Source organism: Camelus dromedarius, unplaced genomic scaffold (genome assembly GCF_036321535.1).
Source record: "Camelus dromedarius isolate mCamDro1 unplaced genomic scaffold, mCamDro1.pat HAP1_SCAFFOLD_114, whole genome shotgun sequence".
In the NCBI taxonomy this organism is placed as follows: Eukaryota; Metazoa; Chordata; class Mammalia; order Artiodactyla; family Camelidae; genus Camelus; species Camelus dromedarius.
In genome coordinates, this window is record NW_026989787.1 from 6474745 (window position 1) to 6492671 (window position 17927).

At 41.5% G+C, this 17927-nt stretch overlaps 1 protein-coding gene across 3 annotated transcripts in view; it reads left to right on the forward strand.

Annotated features, from left to right (window-relative positions):
- Positions 1-17927, forward strand: part of LOC135320670 (actin-related protein 3B-like) — an 876522-nt gene that overhangs the window by 1656 nt on the left and 856939 nt on the right. The window contains exons 3-7 of one of the 3 annotated variants that reach the window (XR_010379927.1): positions 564-674; positions 1032-1205; positions 10159-10254; positions 12839-14091; positions 15138-15278. The gene's annotated coding sequence lies outside the window, so the exon portion shown is untranslated. Of the gene's footprint in view, positions 1-563; positions 675-1031; positions 1206-1333; positions 2209-8349; positions 8847-10158; positions 10255-12838; positions 14092-15137; positions 15279-17927 lie in introns of those variants that run through there. The other 2 variants (XR_010379929.1, XR_010379928.1) reach the window with 2 other exon arrangements.

Consider the following 17927-nt stretch of genomic DNA (forward strand, 5'->3'; position numbering starts at 1 on the left):
TTTGAATGGGGTATTTTTCAAAATTGAAGTATAGTTGATTTACAGTGTTGTGTTAGTTGAACAAGGTATTTTTCATGTGGGGAATCAAGTGAATTTAAGAAACCCCAGAATGCAGGATTGACTCTGGGAATGCTGGGCTTCATGTGAGAGCAAGATCTGCTTCTGTGTAAAATTGCAGGTTGACTCACTGACCTGTCAGAAGTAGAAGAGCTGTAGACTGATTAATTAAAAAGAAGCACTAAAATTGTTTAACTAGGTATTTGTTCTAAAAACCTCCATACTCCAAATGGAATGGTATGGCGGATTAGCTGTACTTTTGCATCTATTACTCCACTGTTAAAATGATACTTTGTACTTAGAGATGTGAAGTAGAATATAAATGATAATATAACTTAATATATCTGGTAAAGTGCCTGTTATTTCTTTACATAAATTAACATTCACCCAGTGCAAAGGACCTGTTTTCTCTAATAACTCAGTCTCTTCTGGGCCAGTGTTTTTAAAACTGCTGCTCTTACTGACATGGACTGAAGCTTGACATAGTTTGATTTCTCTTGCTTTAGTGGCCAATAAGACATGGAATAATTGAAGACTGAGATCTAATGGAGAGGTTCATGGAACAAGTTATTTTTAATTTTCCCTGAGCTGAACCTGAGGGCCATCACTTTTTGATGGTGAGTAACTGGGACTGAGAGAAGAGCCCTGTGGATTCTTGGTTGCTTAGATTTTAAACCCAGGATATTCTTCCCTGGGGAGTTTTTAATTCCCACTAAAGCTCTTTGTATGAGTTGGAGTGCTTTTTGGGCAAATAACAGAAGGCTCAACCAAAATGTCCAAAACCAAAGAGGGCTTATTATCCCACAAAACAGGATGCCAGTGTCAGGCCACTCAGGACTGGTTACTTGAGCAGCTCAGAGATGGAGGTGAGAAACCAGCCTAATTCACCTGTTTGGCCTCTTGTGCTGGTTCCCCTCAGGCCCCAGGGTGGCTGCCCGAGTTCCTGTACTGACTCTTGGTGTATTTACTTTCAGAGTTTTAGAATTAAGACTCTCATCCTCAGAAACCTTCCTAGCAGATTTGCCCTGTCTGTCCGTGACCAGTGTGGGCCCTAGAGGGGAACAAAATTACTTTGGTACATTTTGATGAGTCAAGATTCTCTCCTGTTGCTGGTGAGGGGACCACATCTCATCACCTGGCCCCAAGAGGTAAGTACCTAAACCGGCCTCCAGCAGCAAGGAATGAGGAGGGAGGAATGGGTTTGGGTAGGAAACCACCTGTGTAGTTAGGTGTCCTCCTGAAATAACTGGTTGGCTCTGACCTTTGCTTCTCACAGCAGAGGGAGCTGAGTCAAGGTGCTGTTTTGCCAAGGTTAAATCTCACACTAACACTGAGCTGAGTTACAGGCCCTGATATTGTGGATGTAATTGATCTTGTTCAGATGAAATAAAACAATACAGAGAAATGAAGAGAAGTGTCTCTTGGTTGTGGAGCCTGTTTTCATTGTTTTATGTTCTTTTTAAGTTAAAATTAATTACATGTATAAAACACTTACTTTAAGGAGAGCAATTGCATGTAACATAAGCTGCACATTAAAACCTACATAATTAACTTTGCATTTTTTCCATGCTAGTGCATTTTCAAATGGTCCCTGATCCAATTATATAATTCTTCCTAATGTTAAATATGGAATATTCTTTAGAATTATCTGGCTTAAAATATGTTAAGTACAAGGCTGTTATGGTAGTTAGTGGAATCTATATATTTTGTGTCTATTAAATCAAGTCCTTGAAAGTGCTCTAAGCTTTTTCCTGGCTGTATCTTCACAAATAGGAATTGCCACGTCCAAGTACTGTGTTTTACAGGCCACTGTGTATTTTCTCACCTGTGTATCTACGATGGTTTATGTAAAATACATGGAGCCAGGAAACTGACAGTATGTCTGAGTGGCTTTGTCTTTACAGCCAAAAAAAAATTACAGACTCCCACCTGCCATGCTTGGCATGTTCCCTTCTCTCATACGTCACATAACTACCTGTTGATAGGACTCCAGGCATGGGCCTGGGGCCCAGCTTCCTCTCCCTGCCTGCCCCATCCCGCTCTGCTCAGAGGGAGTCTGAGTCTTAGGCCCGTGGAGCAAATGCAATCACCAGGACACAGCCCACAGGAAATTTTTCCTACCAGGAATTTTTTTGCTCTAGCTGGCATATACACCGCAGTCAATAAAACCAATTGCTGGGAACGAACTGGAGGTGTTTGGTATGAATATGGAAAAGCTTAAGTCCTTTGCCAAAAATGAGTATCTGAAGAGAATTTTCAAAAATAATTGTTTATTACATTAAACATAAGAAAATATTGTGTTACGTTTATTGTACTTTGAAGTTAGGAGGTGTGTTTGCTGCATGATGTGACAGAGGAAGTTATGAGAAGGGTGGTTTTATCTCAGGCTTATGTCCTTCCTCATCAGTTAATGGGATAATTGAAGGGGAGTGAAGCAGGTACAGGGATTTGTGGCCATGTCCAGAAATTCATTGAAGACATTTACTGAACCACTACATCAGCTAATGGCTTCTTGGTGTAAAAGAGTCTAAAAGTTTTAAATTAAAGTTCCCTCAGTAGCCTATGAAATTGTCCCTTCTGACTGCCATGACAGACATCTGCACATCCATGGTGGGAATGAGCTCAGTAGGGCTCATGTTTTTCAAGAAGTTTCAGAGACTCAACTCATGTTGGTCACGTGGACTAAACAGATAGCAAATGGGAACCACACTCTTTTCTCTAATACTGAATTGCCCAGAGTTCAAGACAGAATCATATATTCTAAAGAACTGCAGTGCTCTTGAAGGGAAATTGAATTGTAACTGTAGAGGAGATTTGCAAACCTTTTTGAATATGAATCAGGGGAGGAAGAGCAAGCAGCAGTGCTGCCCAAGGATGCTGGGAACCAGGAGCTCTGCCATCCACCTGAGAGCAGGAAAGATGTGTGTCCCAGCTCAGGGATGGAAGTTCACCCTTCCTTCATCCTTTTGTTCCAATCAAGTCCTCAGTAGCCTGTGTGCTGCCCACCCACATTGGCAAGGGCAGGTCTCCTTACTCAGTCTGCTGCATGCTAAGCTCTTCCAGAGACACCCTCTCAGACACACCCCAGAAAGAATGGTTTACCAGATCTCGGGGTACCCCTTAGCCCAGTCAAGCTGACACATAATAATCACCATGACATGTGGCTTGTCCTGGCTTACCGCAGTAACTCCCTTCCTGGTTCATGAGGGTGGCTCAGACCTGCTCTGTCCTGTACACTAGCACTGGCCGGTGTGGAGCTGGACATCCTTGGCGCTGCTGAGTCTGTTACTGCTGGCCCGTGTTCTTCCCATTTTCAGTATATTGTCATCTCCACTCCTACTTGCCCTTCCTTGAGGATTTATGTTTTTAAAAATGTTTCTTTACTGCAGTTATGGAGAGGTTTGGGACTGGAGCAATATTAGTTGCATGTGTTCAGCTTGCTTTCTTTATCCAGAAATATGGATTGATTTTTATAGTACTGACTAATTATTCATTTTTGAATTAATACTTGATGATATTTTACCATTATTATGAATAAAATGCTTATGTAACTTGCATTCATGTGAAATTTTAATCATATACTTCAGTATTTAAAAAATAAGAAAAACTTGATATCTCCAATTTAGATCTCATTATATATAAATAATGGTTTTTGGAAGGTTTTATTTAAATTAGTCCTCTAAAGGAACAATTACTGGTGGTAAATATAGGAGAAAAGGAGGATTGAGGAAAACATAGATTTATGATTATGGTTCTGAGAACCCAGAAGAATGTGTCTTTAATAATGCTGAATTTGATTCAGGAGCCAGGAGAACCTAATTTTATTGTAAACATTCTCTTAATGGAAGTGTATAGATTTTAATTTTAGTTCTTCACAGATGGTGAATTGTTTGGCAGCAAGTACTAAAGTGTAAAAATCAGTGATTTAAGCAAGTTAAAGGTTTTATTTTTCTTAAAGTCATTTGTAGCAGGGAGGGCAGTGCTGGTAGGTCAGGTTTCTGGTGTCATTAGGGATCTGTGTGCTCTAGTATATTTAGCATACGGCTTCCATTCTAAGATTGCCTTAGATCACAAGTTAGCTGCTGCAGCTCCAGTCATCACCTCCATATTCCAGGAAAGAAGGGGTTAAGAGCAGAATTGGGCCTACTACATGAGTCTACCTTCAACCTTGTAAGGCGCTTTCCCAGAAGACACATCCAATAACTTTTGCTTCTTATTGGCCAGAACTTACTTAGCCATCCCTGTACACCAGGAAGTCTGGGAAATGCTGTTTTCTGGGCCTGTGATTGATCAGTGGTCTGTCATTAAGGCAGAAGGCAGAATAGATACTGGGTAGGGAAATTGCAGTGCCTGCCATAATGATGTGACTACAGGTATGAAGACTGGCAGATCAAGAATTCAGCTGTCTTCACAACTGTGGTTGGATATGGAAAGTGTTTTCCACGTTACAGAGCCAACAGGCTAGGGAAAAGCCACACCAGGATGTGCTGTGGCTTCTGCCCTGGGGTGAAGTCTTTCTTCTGTTAGCTTCTCCGCCTGTGGAGAAATAAACCAGGAAGTTGTATTGGGAGTTTCTGTGGCCTTCGCACACAGGCTGTAACTCAGGGTTTCACAACTCTTGTAATGAATTTTTTTTTCTTATTATAGAACTATAAGTGCGATTTAGAAAATTTGGAAGATTCTTGTGGAGCTTTTCACACTCCTATCCCATTATCATAAACATTAACATTTAGTATAGCTATACTTAATCTTTTCACTCATGTTTTTATATGATTTTGCATTCAATATTGTGTCCTCCATCCCTCTCCCCCATTTTCTTGCACGGTTTTCATAATCCTCGCTTTAATGGTCGTGCAATCATGTATCCAGTGGTTGTTTCCTGTCTGTTTAGCAGCCCCACTATTTTTAGATGTTTACTTTTGTTTCCAGTTTCTTGGTTTTGTAAGACATAACATAAATTAATATTTGCACATTTTTTTCTATATTTAGAGTATTTTTATATTAAGAATATAAAAATTATATATATATATATAATTTGGAAGTCCAGATGTGTTAATAATTTTGAATCTCTGGTATACCATTTCACACTGAAATCTTCAATGTACAAGAAGCCACATTATTTGAACTCTTAGGATTGATTAATATCATTTTTGATTATTTGACTTTTTAATTTGCAGTTTCAATACCTTTGATCTTAAACAGTTTTTCATGTATTTATTAGTTGTATTTTCTCCTTTGTGAATTGACTATTCATGTCCTGGGTTTTGTACATATCAGTGTTTTATTGCTTTTATTGTTGCTATGATTTCTTTGAACTTTATTCTACTTAAATTTTTCTTTTGTGATAAAATGCACATACCATAAAATTTATCATTTTAACCATTTCTGAATGTACAGTTTGGTGAGTTGCGTACATTGACATTGTTGTGCATCCATCACCACCATCCATCTCAGGAACTTCTTCATCTTCCAAACTGAAACTCTGTCCACATTAAAGAATAACTCTCTTTCCCCCTCTCCCAGCCCTAGCCCCCACCATCCCCCCTCTGTCTCTATGACTGTAACTATTCTGGGTCCTCATATAAGTGGAATCATCCAGTATTAGTCCTTTCATGACTGGCTTATTTCACTTGGTATAAGGTCTTCAGGGTTCAGCCACATTGTAGCATGTGTCAGAATTTCCTTCCTTTTTTAGGGTTGAATTATATTCTGTTGTATGTATGGCCACAATCTGTTTATGGTGTGAACTCTTTCATATAACAGATAAGAATTTTTTGTCATAAGCAGATACTTTTTCTCACTTGATTTTTTGTAGGTTATGTTTTTGAACATCTATAGTTGTAAATTTTTATGTAAATAAACCTACTTTCCTTTGATATTTATATATATTTTTCATTCATCTGGGATTTATTTGGAACATTACTTGACACTGAAATTAAACCCAGGAAGAATCCAGAGCCAGGGTTAATCTACTTCTTGTTGGAATGCCTTCTATAGGCTCACTTTTTTTTAAACCAGGCAGGAAGGAAACATTGCATGACTATGCTCCCACTTTGCATACCTTTCTAGCCTTCCTCTCTTCATCCTTTTCCCCCCTCTAATCAGTTTAAATGTTATGTTTATAAAATTAACTTATTAAGGTGCTTGGATTCCTCTTCAAGGTAAGAGAAGACTCTAGGTCTCTGGAGTTAATACATTCAATTTCTTCTGGCCTGAGATATATTCTTGATATTACAGTTGATTGTTGATATATTCAGCACTTGCTAAAGGTCCAGCCCTCTCCCCACCAAGCATTTGCATGAATTAACTCACTTATTTAATCCCACAGACAATTTTGGGTAGGTAGTTATTAGGCCTGTTTTTCAGGTTGATAGGAGGTGCCATAAGGAGATATACTGTAACCTAAATATTGGAATCCACAGCTTTTCTTCATGTGCTTTAAATGAAAGAAAACTAAAAAAAAATCTGATATAGTAAACACTAACACAGTGCTAAATGTGTACTGGGAACATTAAGGTATTAACTAATTTGATCTCAGCCCCTTGAGGTAGGCACATTAAAATAAGTAATGTGTTGTTGAATAACGTTTAGATCATTTACTTACAATCTGCTTTTGATGACTTTATTATTTCTTGTCTATGTCTTAAGATTGCTTTCTCTCTCCCATTCAGGGAGTGTATTGATTCTAATCAGAGTAATTAAAACTTACTTGGGGCATGATGTTTGAGCTTTGTATCAGACAGGAGTATAAACTAAAGCCCCCAGCTAGTTGATAGCCAGATTTGATTATTTGCTTGAAGAGTTAGCATACACACAGCACAGAATTCAAAAGGTGCAGTACGATTTCCAGTGCAAGAGTGTCTCTTTCCCACTTCTGTGTTGCCTTCCAGATCCCCTTCCTGGAGGAAACCAACTTTACTGGTGCTTAACCAGCAATAATTATGTGCAGTCACATGGATTATACATAAACTTGATTCATAAAATGGTAACAAAATTGACATACTATGGTACAATTTGATTTTTACTTTAAAAATTTGAGAAATTATAATTTGAAATATATGAAATTTACCCACTTAACACAGTTTTAAATGTATCATTTGGTAACGTTACCTACATTGATATTGTGATGTAACAGAACTCTAGAACTTTTCCATCTTGCAAGATCAAAACTTTGTGCCCATAAACTGCTCCTCATTTCCCTCCCTCATACACCTTGCTTTTTTAAAAAAATGTTGTAGATACAGAAGTATATTTAAGAATGTGTATGTATGGAGAGGCCTATTTTCATGTAGCAAATTTATAGTAGATATTGTTTCATATCTGCAGACACACTGCCCATCCTTTTTAATTGCTGCAAAGTGTTACATTTTATGGACGTGACCTAATCTGTGTAATCAGTTCCTTGTTATGTGCAGTTATGTTTTTTCTGATCTTGGAAGCTGTGACAACTGTGCACCTCTCTGAGGCACCTTGTTTTAGATGTCCCTTGGCTTGACAATGGAATTTGATTTTGTCTCATAGTCTTTGTTCAGAGACTTTCTCTTCAGTAGGTGAGTTTCTCACTGGTACATGCTGATGATTTTAGTGATAATAATGCACTTTCACTGAGTACGTTCCCCATGCCAGGTGCTGCCATGAGCACTTTGTTTAGACTCCTGTGAAGTCAGTGCTAATTATGCATGGAGAGAGGAAATCACTTTCCAAACTTGGTAAAATCGAAGGTGGGGTGTAGCTGGGCTGATTGGAGTTGGAGCTCTCCCGTTGCCCGTGCTGAAATGGCCTGGGCTGTGTGGCAGGTGTGTGTGGTCACAGCTGCTTTTCTGGTGCTGTGCTTTCTGGTTTTAGTGTGTTTTATTTATGTACGGATATTTTAAAACTCAGGCTTGGCTTTCTCTTTGGTTTCTATTGGGTGCATATACGTTCTGATAATTGGTAAAACATATTTTAACATAACTGTACTTTTGTATAAGATATTTACCTGTATTTGTTTAGGGATGATTACTTCCTACTGTGCTTAGTGACCACGTTGGTACATGGCCACATTTCTTACCTCCTCCTCCTTTCTTCTATCACCTGCTTTTGATTGTTTATGTTAGTGAACTTACTCTGATATTTATGTTTGTGACTTTATGTTTACTGGTGTCTCTGCTGCTCTACCAAGAAAACAATATCTTTTGATTCCATGACACAAGGGCATCAGTGTCTTTATATTTTCCTCCTTTCCATCTGTGCCTGTCAACTTGATACTACTCCTGTTGTTTTAATTTATAATATTTACATTCTGTTCTATAGCTATAGATTCTCCCAGAAAAGAAAAGCATTTATCCCTACATCTTAAATGGACTACTTGCTCACTGTAAGTCTTTGGCTGTACTTTATGCATTCTTATTATTTGGCTAAAGCTTATTGTCTGATGGTTAATTCATGAAGGGTTCATAGAAACCAAATTCTCTCAAGTTGTTGTATGTTTAAAGATATTTTGTTTTTGCAACAGACTTGATTGGCAGTGTGGCCAGATATAGAATTCTGGGGTCATATTTTCCTGCCAGAAAACTCTGTAAATGTGGCCCTGTGTGTCCCAGTGTCCTGCATGCAGCTGTGCCAATGGCCAAGACAGGCTGCCCTTTTCCTGCTTTAAGAGTATGTTGCTCTGCTCAATAAGCCTAACAAAACACCATAGGCTGAGTGGCTTCAACAACAGACAGTTGTTTTCTCACAGCTCTGGGGGCTTTAGGTCTGAGATCAAGGTGCCATCATGGTTGGTTTATGATCAGATCTCTCTTCCTGGCTTGAAGATGGCCTCCTTCTCACCAGGTCCTTGTGTGGCTCTTCCTCTGTGTGTGAGTGAGAGAGAGCTCCCTGATCCCTCTGCCTTATCCTGCAGAAATGTTAGTGCTGTCCTGTGACCTCACTGATCCTGCATTACCCCTCTAGGGGCTTCATCTCCAAACACAGTCACCTGAGGGTTGCAGCTTCAGCATAAGAGTTTTGGGACACACAGCTCAGTATATAACAAAGGGTAATGTGGATTTTTATTTATTTATTTTTTTGCCAAAAGGCCTAGATTTTTTTTCCTTTCTTTGTTTTTTTTTTTCTTCTCCTTTTCTCTCTCTTTTTTCCCCTAGCTTAAATATGTGATGTAAATCCATATTTATTAACATGGAAAAATGTTCAACATATTGCTGAATGACAAAAAGCAGTTTTATTTATTTTTATCTTTCTGTAATCCTGTTAATTTCCTCCTATTAGATAATAGTTATTATTTTAAATAGACATTTTAAAAAACTCGGATATCTATGTCATGATATTCATCTGCTTTATTTTTATATCTTTCTGGGTACATGTTTTTTATCTGCCATTTGTTTTTTCCTATTTTCTCTCTCCAATCTCTTTTTCTATGAGTGTTTTTATTTGATGTTTGGCTAGTCTTTTTGTGTTCTTTCCTCATCTTTGAGTGAGGGGAGCTCTTTCTGAACTGGCTGTGTGGTTTAGGCTGGGTGGTGGGCAGTTTCTGGCTGAAGCAGCTTCTGTCCCAGGCTTGTCTTTCTCACAGCAGATGGTGAAGGTGTAACTTCTCACCTTGCCGCCTGTGCTCTGAGGGGAGGGGCCTGGGGAGCGAGGCTCCTGCAGCTGTGCTGCTCAGACTGCTCTGACTCCAAGCAAGGGCTCTCTGCTTTTGCTCTTCTCTGGAGAACTGGATATTGCCTGGTATCTGAAGTCACTTGTGTTCTCTTTCCATGTCCTCACTCATCTGGTCTCAGTGGGGCTGTTATTGCCCTTGGCAGCTCAGTGCACGTCTCTTCAGATTCACGGTGTTTGGGTGTTCTGTTATCCGAGGTGGAGTTTCCTTTTCTGTAGCTTGTTCTTGTTTTGGGGTGGATTAGTCAGAGCAGAAGTGTTTAGAGAGGCTTTACTCTCTCAAAGATTTTAAACCTCACAGCCAAAATATGTTTAATCAATCACTCTGGGTGTACTCTGTCTGTCAAATTAAGGAGTTGTACAGCATCTTAATGAACATGCTTTTAGATTAACATTTTGCTGTTCTGATGTAATTACATGAAATTTGGGTGAACACTAAATATAGTGAATACTTCCTTACAGACAGAACCTCCTCTGAATACACCAGAAAATAAAGAATATCTTGCAGAAATTATGTTAAAATTATTTAATGTACCAGGACTCTACATTGCAGTTCAGGTAAGGACAAGTGACTTTCATGATTCCCAAGTGACCTTAGTTGTCTAATGTGGAAGAAATGGTGATTCTAGAGGCCTCTGTAAGATTGTGTGGTGTGGTTTCCTTTCCCATGCACTCAAGTGCACATGAACTCATCCCATTCAGGTCTGAGCTCAAACACTATACAGAGCAATTTCTGTGATTTATGTTTTTACTGCTGGTGTAGAGTTTGTCCAGCTTTTGTCTGTTTACATTCATTAAAATCTAAGGTATCCTCAGGAAGACAAGATCAAGATGTAGGTGTGGTTCTTTGGCTTTTTTTAATTCTGATCATAAAAAAGAAAATATACTATAGAATCTGTTAAAACAAAACAAAATGAAACAAAATAAATGTCTTTCAAGGGTTTCCCTTTGTGGATCTGAGCTCCTGTGGTTCCATGAGTTTGCAGAACTTCCCCTGAAGCTGCTTGTTCTTCGTGGGGAGGTTTGTTGTTTTTAGGTGTAATGTATCTGCCTCTATATAAGGGAATTGACTGAAATTTGGGGGAATAAATGATAAAATTGTTTTCCAAAATGCTTCCTGCATATTCTATTCCCTTACTTGTAGGAAAAAAGAGGAGGAGTTGCATAGATGTTTAACTTGGAAGATTCCACATGCTGTGTCCTCTGTGTGGTGATTCTCAGTAGACAGTGATGTCTTAAAGGCTCTGAAAATGCCTACACTAGAAAACTCTGATTATTCCACCACTTCCAAATTTAACCAGAAATATTCCCCCACCCCTAAGCTGCTTCTGTTCCATGGAGTAGGAGACACTTCAGGAAACACTGGCCCAGTGGTTCTCAAAGTGATCTATGCAGCAAGGTCTCCTCAAAAGTGTTTTTTTCAAAATACACATTCTCAGAATTTATATCAGACCACGGGTTTCCAGCCTCAAAATTTTGGATTGGGCAGTCCTCAGGGGAGGGGAGGGTACTGAGCTGTGTGTTGGATGTCTAGCAGCATCTCTGGTCTTGACCCACCAGGGGAAGCACCACAACCAGCTTCCCCTCCCTCAAGTGTGACAGCGAGAAATGGCACCAGGTATTGCCAGGTGCTCCTTGGGGGCAAAATTGCCCCTGGTTGAGAACCACTATCCTGGTTCTGCCAGATGAGAATTTCTGGGTGCCAGGCCCAGTATTTTGTCTTTCTAAAGTCCCCGCAAGTAGTCATATTGCAATCCATCTGTGGACCCACACTGGGAACCAGTGGATTAGAAATTAAAACCTCCTGATTCCACAATAAAATTCCTTTCTCTCTGGCTTTTCTTTGCAAAGCTTTGATTTATCTTACAGAGAAGTTGACTCCTCCAGATTAAGTGCACAGAATTTACATGTTAGTTGTCCACTTTGGAATTTGGATTTGGGAGGAAGATGGAAGGTAGGGAAGGGAAAGGTCATTCAGACTCAGTAAGAAAGAAAGGGCTTATTGCTCCAACCTGAAGATAGGCTTGTGGAACACTTGAGAAATCCCCATGCTGATGGTCTCTGTGGTATTTGTGAAGGGAGTGCTGGCCTTAGCTGTGTAGTGGACATCATGACAAGTTGGTGAACACACATTAACAGGAATCATCATTGACAGCAGGGATGGGGTCACTCACACTATCCCAATGGTCAGCAGGGCACCGAGTTCTGCTCTGTCTGTGTGCCTAACCTGATTTGAGGTGAAGGAAGCAGTGAAAGAAAAAACCCTTCTGTTAATTAAAGCACCACTTTTGAAGACATACCTGTTCTTAGCAAAGGTAACAAGAGCCTTTAAACACAGTTGTGTGAGAAAGTGGAAGATGCCTAGTGTCTGTGGCACTGGCAGTTGGAAATTTGCAGTAGCAGATTTGTGCAGTCTGGTGTCAGCAGTTGTCTGATGTCCCTGGGCTCTGCTTGGCCCCGGTGTCACTTTGCCAGGAGGGTTTTCCTGACTTTCATTCTGAACTGTAATCTGGATATCAGTGGGTGCGGCACATGAACATTTGGAGGATGATTTTGTGTTCTGTGACAATCCTCTGGAGAGGATTTGTTTCTTGCTTTTTAAAAAATTTTTAAGAGCCAAGAAGGAGAGATTGTTCACCTTGACTTGTAGGATGCTCTGCAATGTCACTTTTTGGTTTTAATTTTCAAAATATAACAGAAGTGATTTCTAATTCAGGCTTCAAGAGACTATATATATATATATATATATATATATATATACACACACATATATATTTGGTACAATGGACTAGTTAAATGAATTATTTAAAGGTTTTTTTTTTTAATAAATTGAAGCTATCTGGAGGGGGTTACATTGGGAATTCAGACCTGCCTTTCCTTCTCCACGTCCCTTCTTGGAGGCAACCCCTGATAATAATGTTTGTTATTTTGTGTATTACAAGTATCTTTTGTGCAAATATAGGTTTGTGTGTTTATGTGCTAAGCTCCTTTTAAAAATGCAATAAATGAATCACTATGCTATACACTGGAAACTAACAGAATTTTGTAAATCAACTAAGACAAATTTAAAAAATGCAAACTAGTTTTATTTTAAAAAACAATTCATTTATTTCATTTAAAAATAGTCACTGTTTTATTTCAGGACGTTGCAGAGATGATGTACTAATATGCTGGTGCTTTAATACCTCAAAGTTCAGAAATCACTGCAGGGGGAGGCTGATGTGTCTACAGTCAGGAGGAAAAAGCCAAATCTTTCCCATCTGTCATTGCACCCTGCCAGTGTCCCCTTTGCCCGGGGGTGAGGAGAGGCAGGAGGCCTTCAGAGCATGCTCTGTGCTCGCAGCCCCTTCATCCAGTCTCGGAACACTGCCCCCTCCTGGGTGTGAGGTGTTTAGGTGCCACTTGCTGTGTGGTCCTGCCTGGCTCCTCTCTGAGGTCACGTCCTCAGAGGTCAGTGCAGGGCAAGGTCAGGTCCTGTGCCTGTGGGTCTGCTTCCTGGCCTCCCCTGTGCATCTGAAACAAGTTTCACACTACGTGCAGGCCCACAGAGAAAGTTGTTGTTCAAATTTTTCTCTGTTTCTTAATGCAGTTTTTTCCCCCTATTTATAAAAATTACATTTACTGTACAAAATTTAGGTAAAATGGAGAAATGTAAAGAAGAAAATAGAATGACCCACAAACCTGCCCAGAGGACTGTGCCACACTTTTTTGGTATAGTCTACTGAGCTCCTTTTCTTAGACAAACAACACACATTTTAAGCACAGTTGGGATACCCTCCATCTGATTTCATATTCTAATTGTACAATGTGCTCCTGAGGTTGTATTTTGCATATTGACTTATCCCTGATGTATCTTTATGGTTAAATACTCTGTGGAAAGATATTTAGTAACTACCTGACAGCCCATCATGTGGGTGTAGCACAAATCACTTACATGTTTTCCTACCTTTGGCTGTGGTTTGTTTTAATATATTTAATCTGTGATGAAGCTGATACTCAACATGGTTTGAATTAATTTTAGAAAATTTTATATGTAATGTATTGAGTATAGAAATTGTGAATAGTTTCTGTTTGTGAGAGCTACTGTTCTTATGATTTTTTTATTTTAATAATATGTACATATCTTTTATCTTGATCTTAAATATTTTACAATTGGCTTGGGCTCCTGAGAAAGGCTACACACTCTCTCACTTCTAGAAGTTGGGCACCTCAGAAGACATAACAGGAATTCAGTCACCTGTTCTTGCAACTTCAGTGGTAACTGTGCTTGTACATAGTGGAACTGATCCATCTGTCAGATGGATGAGGATTTGCTCCAGCCTTCTGTCTCCATGAGTGTGTGACAAGCAGCCAGTGCCATCAGGGAGCTCAGAGTGCCTCCTCTACCTGGTGCAGGTGGGGACATTGTCCACTCTGCACATCTACTCCCACCAGCATGAGCTGGACCTTCCCAGCCTGTGGCCTGCATGTTGAGTGGCACCCCAGGGGGCTGGTGAGGACCTGGGACCACACAGCAGCTCCTGGCCCTCTCCTGCTGGTGATGGCTGACAGCCTGGTCACTGGTCCGGGAGGGCAGCTGGGTGAGCGGATCCAAACTCCCCCCAGCATGGATCTCACATAGCATAGGGTTGAGGGGAACCTGCCAGACTGTTCCTTCCTACCAAGTGCAGCTCTTACTAGAGTGAGCAGATCGGTTATTGAGTCTTAAATGTATGCCTAAACCATGCTGTGTACTTGACCCGCTGCCTGTCACTGGGTCTCTTCTGTGCACCCACTCACCGCATATGATGGGTGAAGGTGCCAAGGCTGAAACATATGTGTTAACAGATGTGGCCATGGTTACTCTGCCCACAGATGTGGAACCAGGATCTGAGTCCAGGTTGTCACACTCTAAGTCCTGCATGCTAACCAGGTGGTTGACTTTTAAATGCAAGCCAATTTGTAGTTGGTTTAAAAATTAATAGTTAAACAGCAAAAAAAAAAAAATGTGACAATGAATATATATATGTTCATGTATAACTGAAAAATTGTGCTCTACACTGGAATTTGACAAAACATTGTAAAATGCCTATAACTCAATAAAAATGTTTATAAAATTAATAGTTAAAACTTTTTCCTTTTTGTTAGAGGAACAATAAAATGACCCATTGTTCGGACAGACAGCAGCATTTTGGAAATTAACTGACTTCTGTTGTTTTCTCTTCACATTCCTAATGGAAAGGCCACTTTGTTTGCTTACAGAGCATCTCAGGTTCTCCTAATGGAATTGCATGCATGGTCATTTTATTCCCCCTCCCCCAGTCCTGAGCTTTGCACAGAGTGGAGATTCAGTAAATGCTTGCATTGCCAGGGCAGGTGGGGGCAGGAGTCTAACTTACAGTCCAGGGAGGGCTTTCCTCCTGGAGTTACTCACATGGTGTTTTGCCTCTCTGTCTCCCCAGGTGGAAGGTTAGGTAATTGGAAGCTGCATCAAACACATCCCTATTGCAGGTAGAGATATGTATTTCATTCAACAGCTGCCAAGTGAGAGGGAGGTGGGAATCCCTCCTGAGCAACCACTGGAGACCACAAAGGCCATTAAGGTAAAAACAGATGGGAAATGGGCCAGTTTGGTGGTGAGAGAGAAATAGTGTTTGCACACTTCCCCTTGTGGCCACCACCCCTGCTCCCACTGTGCCTTCCCTCCCCTCCCCATGAATGTGGGTCTCCATCTGTTTACCACTTGAATTAAGTGGCTGAAAACTTAGCCTCTTCTCTGAACATGGATGCTTGTGGAGTTCTCCAGCTGTAAATGAGAGCAGCTTGATAACTGGTATTGAGCATCCTGCCTAGTACGATGTCATTTAATTGGAGCCTGATTAGACAGAACCTTCAATTAGCCAATGTGTCTTGCACCTCTCCCTCCAGGCTTCATTTCCCGAGTAAGGAGCAGACAGCAGCAGCAGTGACTGTGAGGAATCCTTTGCAGTCAGCCAGAATTCAAACTCATTTCCAGCTCTTGCTGTGTGTGATTCTGTACCCTGAGAATTACCATTCAGAGTGATGCTGTTCTAGGGTGAATCATTGAACAGAGTCCACCTGTGTTTTCTAGACTCCGTTACCATGCTGGAGGAGTTACAGGAAGCTCTAAAATTAAATCAGTAAGATTCGGAGGAAAATGGCTCATTGGTCCTTATTTAAAATGCCCACTTGACTGATCCATCGGTATGGTCTTTGTGTCACTCTGTAGGTAGCAGTTGACAGACCCCTTTCAAAGCAATTTTCTCTTCAGGTTGCAAAATCAGGACAAATTACTGTTTTGTTTTTGTTTTGTTTTAGTCAAAATGAAGAGATTCTTAGTAATACAAGGATAATTATTATATAAAGAGCAAAGATTTTGTTTTTGGAGAAAAATTTAAGCATGGAAGTGACATGTGACCTTGAACACACAGTTTCTGAGCTGCAGGGGAGTTTAAGGGAGGTTAGCCTCCCCCCTTCCCTCCCACTTTTGCACCCAGTAACAAGCTGGTTGAAGGAAAGCTAGTGCCTGGGGGGAGTCCCACATTTTGCCTGACACTCTTGGTGGACGGAGAGGTATTTTTAGGACAGGGTGCACAGGTGCGAGTCAGGGCCCGTGTGAGTAGGGTGGCTGGGTGCCCTGGTGTGCCCAGGACTAGAGTTTCCAGGGATGGGTCACTTCACAGCTTGGGTGTGTGGTCCTGGGCAGCCCATGGGAGTCAATCCTTTCCCCCTGGGGGAAGGTTTACAGAAGTAGCATAAGACTTTCTTTTTATGTTAAAATATTTCCTAGAACTTCCCCTAGTCCTTTCCTTGTGTTTCTTCAAGGAAATAAATTTGGATAGTTGACCCAAGTTCCCTCACCTCCCCATTCCTGTTACCAATATGTCTCACAGCCTCTGGCTCCTGACTGTCGGGGTGGCCATGCAGGTGAGAAGGGCCCTGAGTATGCTGACTGTGACAGAGGCTGCTCTCCTAGTCCTCGTGGTGGGCTTTACCTTCCTCACTGGCTCTCTGGGGTCCATCTCTGACCCTGAACCAGGTTTGGCCCATTTGGGCAGTGACAATGTATCACTCAGCCATGAAGGTAGGCAGTGGAAGAGCTCCTTGTGTTCCCTGCAGGTCAGCCACCCCATCCCTGCTGTCAGTTAGTTCTTGCCCCACTTCCCTCTGTGGGAGTGGGTCAGAGTTACCCTGTGTCTTGTTGCCCCTGTGGGCAGGAGTGGGCCTGTGGATGCGTGGATTCTGTTGGTGGGGACAGTGGTGGTCCAGGACTTGGGGCTGACACACTGCACACCATCAACACTGTGGAGGCACTTCCTGCCTTCAGTTAAGCCTCTGAGTTGCTGCGAGACATTGACCTGGTGTCTTAGGACAACTTACTGTTTCTGCCCTCAGCCTGGTAGATTTGAAGTTGTATGGGGTGACCCACTCACTCAGTTATCAGTGAGCACAGGGGTGTGTAGCAAGTCTGGCCCATCAGTCTTACAGTTGTGCAGAGTATACCAAGGATGGTATTAGGTTTCATTTTAGGGATTCTAAGAAATTTTGAACTTAGCATCATGAAAATGCCTTCAGAGGTCCTCCTGAGCACCAGCTTTGGGCCTGACAAAGTGCAGGCATTGAACAAAGCCCACCTGGCCAACAGGAAGCTCACTATCAGAATCCGGTACCCAGGGGCCAACTGCTGTTCTTGTGAGGTTAGCTCTAAGGACAGATGATCAACCCAGAGGCCCCCAGTCAGGCATCACCAGCTGAGGAAACACTTTGCACAGCACAGGCTGGGGCTGGCACTGAGCGGGTTCTCATGCCCCAATGTGTGGCAGCTCCATCCTCTCAAAGTCGGGCTTTCCTTTGGTTCATGGTCCCAGCACCTTATAAAGTGCTGTGCCATTTACTTATTTATCACTTTCACTTGTTACTCTGACTCTCAGCCAGTGTATGGGCCAGTGGGCAGGGGTCTGTGTGTGTTTTATTCACTTGTGCATCCCACGTGCCTAGGCACTCACTAACTCTCTGTCATGGAGCCACTGAGTGTGCTGTGTCAGACCGCAGAGCAGGTTAACCACCTGCCAATCGGATGTGGCGACCACAAGGCCAGATCTGCTGCCTTCAGATCTGGGTTGGGCTGCGAAGCGGGTCTACTTGTCCTAGTGGGTGGCAGCGAGTGCCTGGGCAGGTGCCACGTGGGGGCATACAAGGAGTAAGAAGAGAGCAGATGGAGACTAGGGACT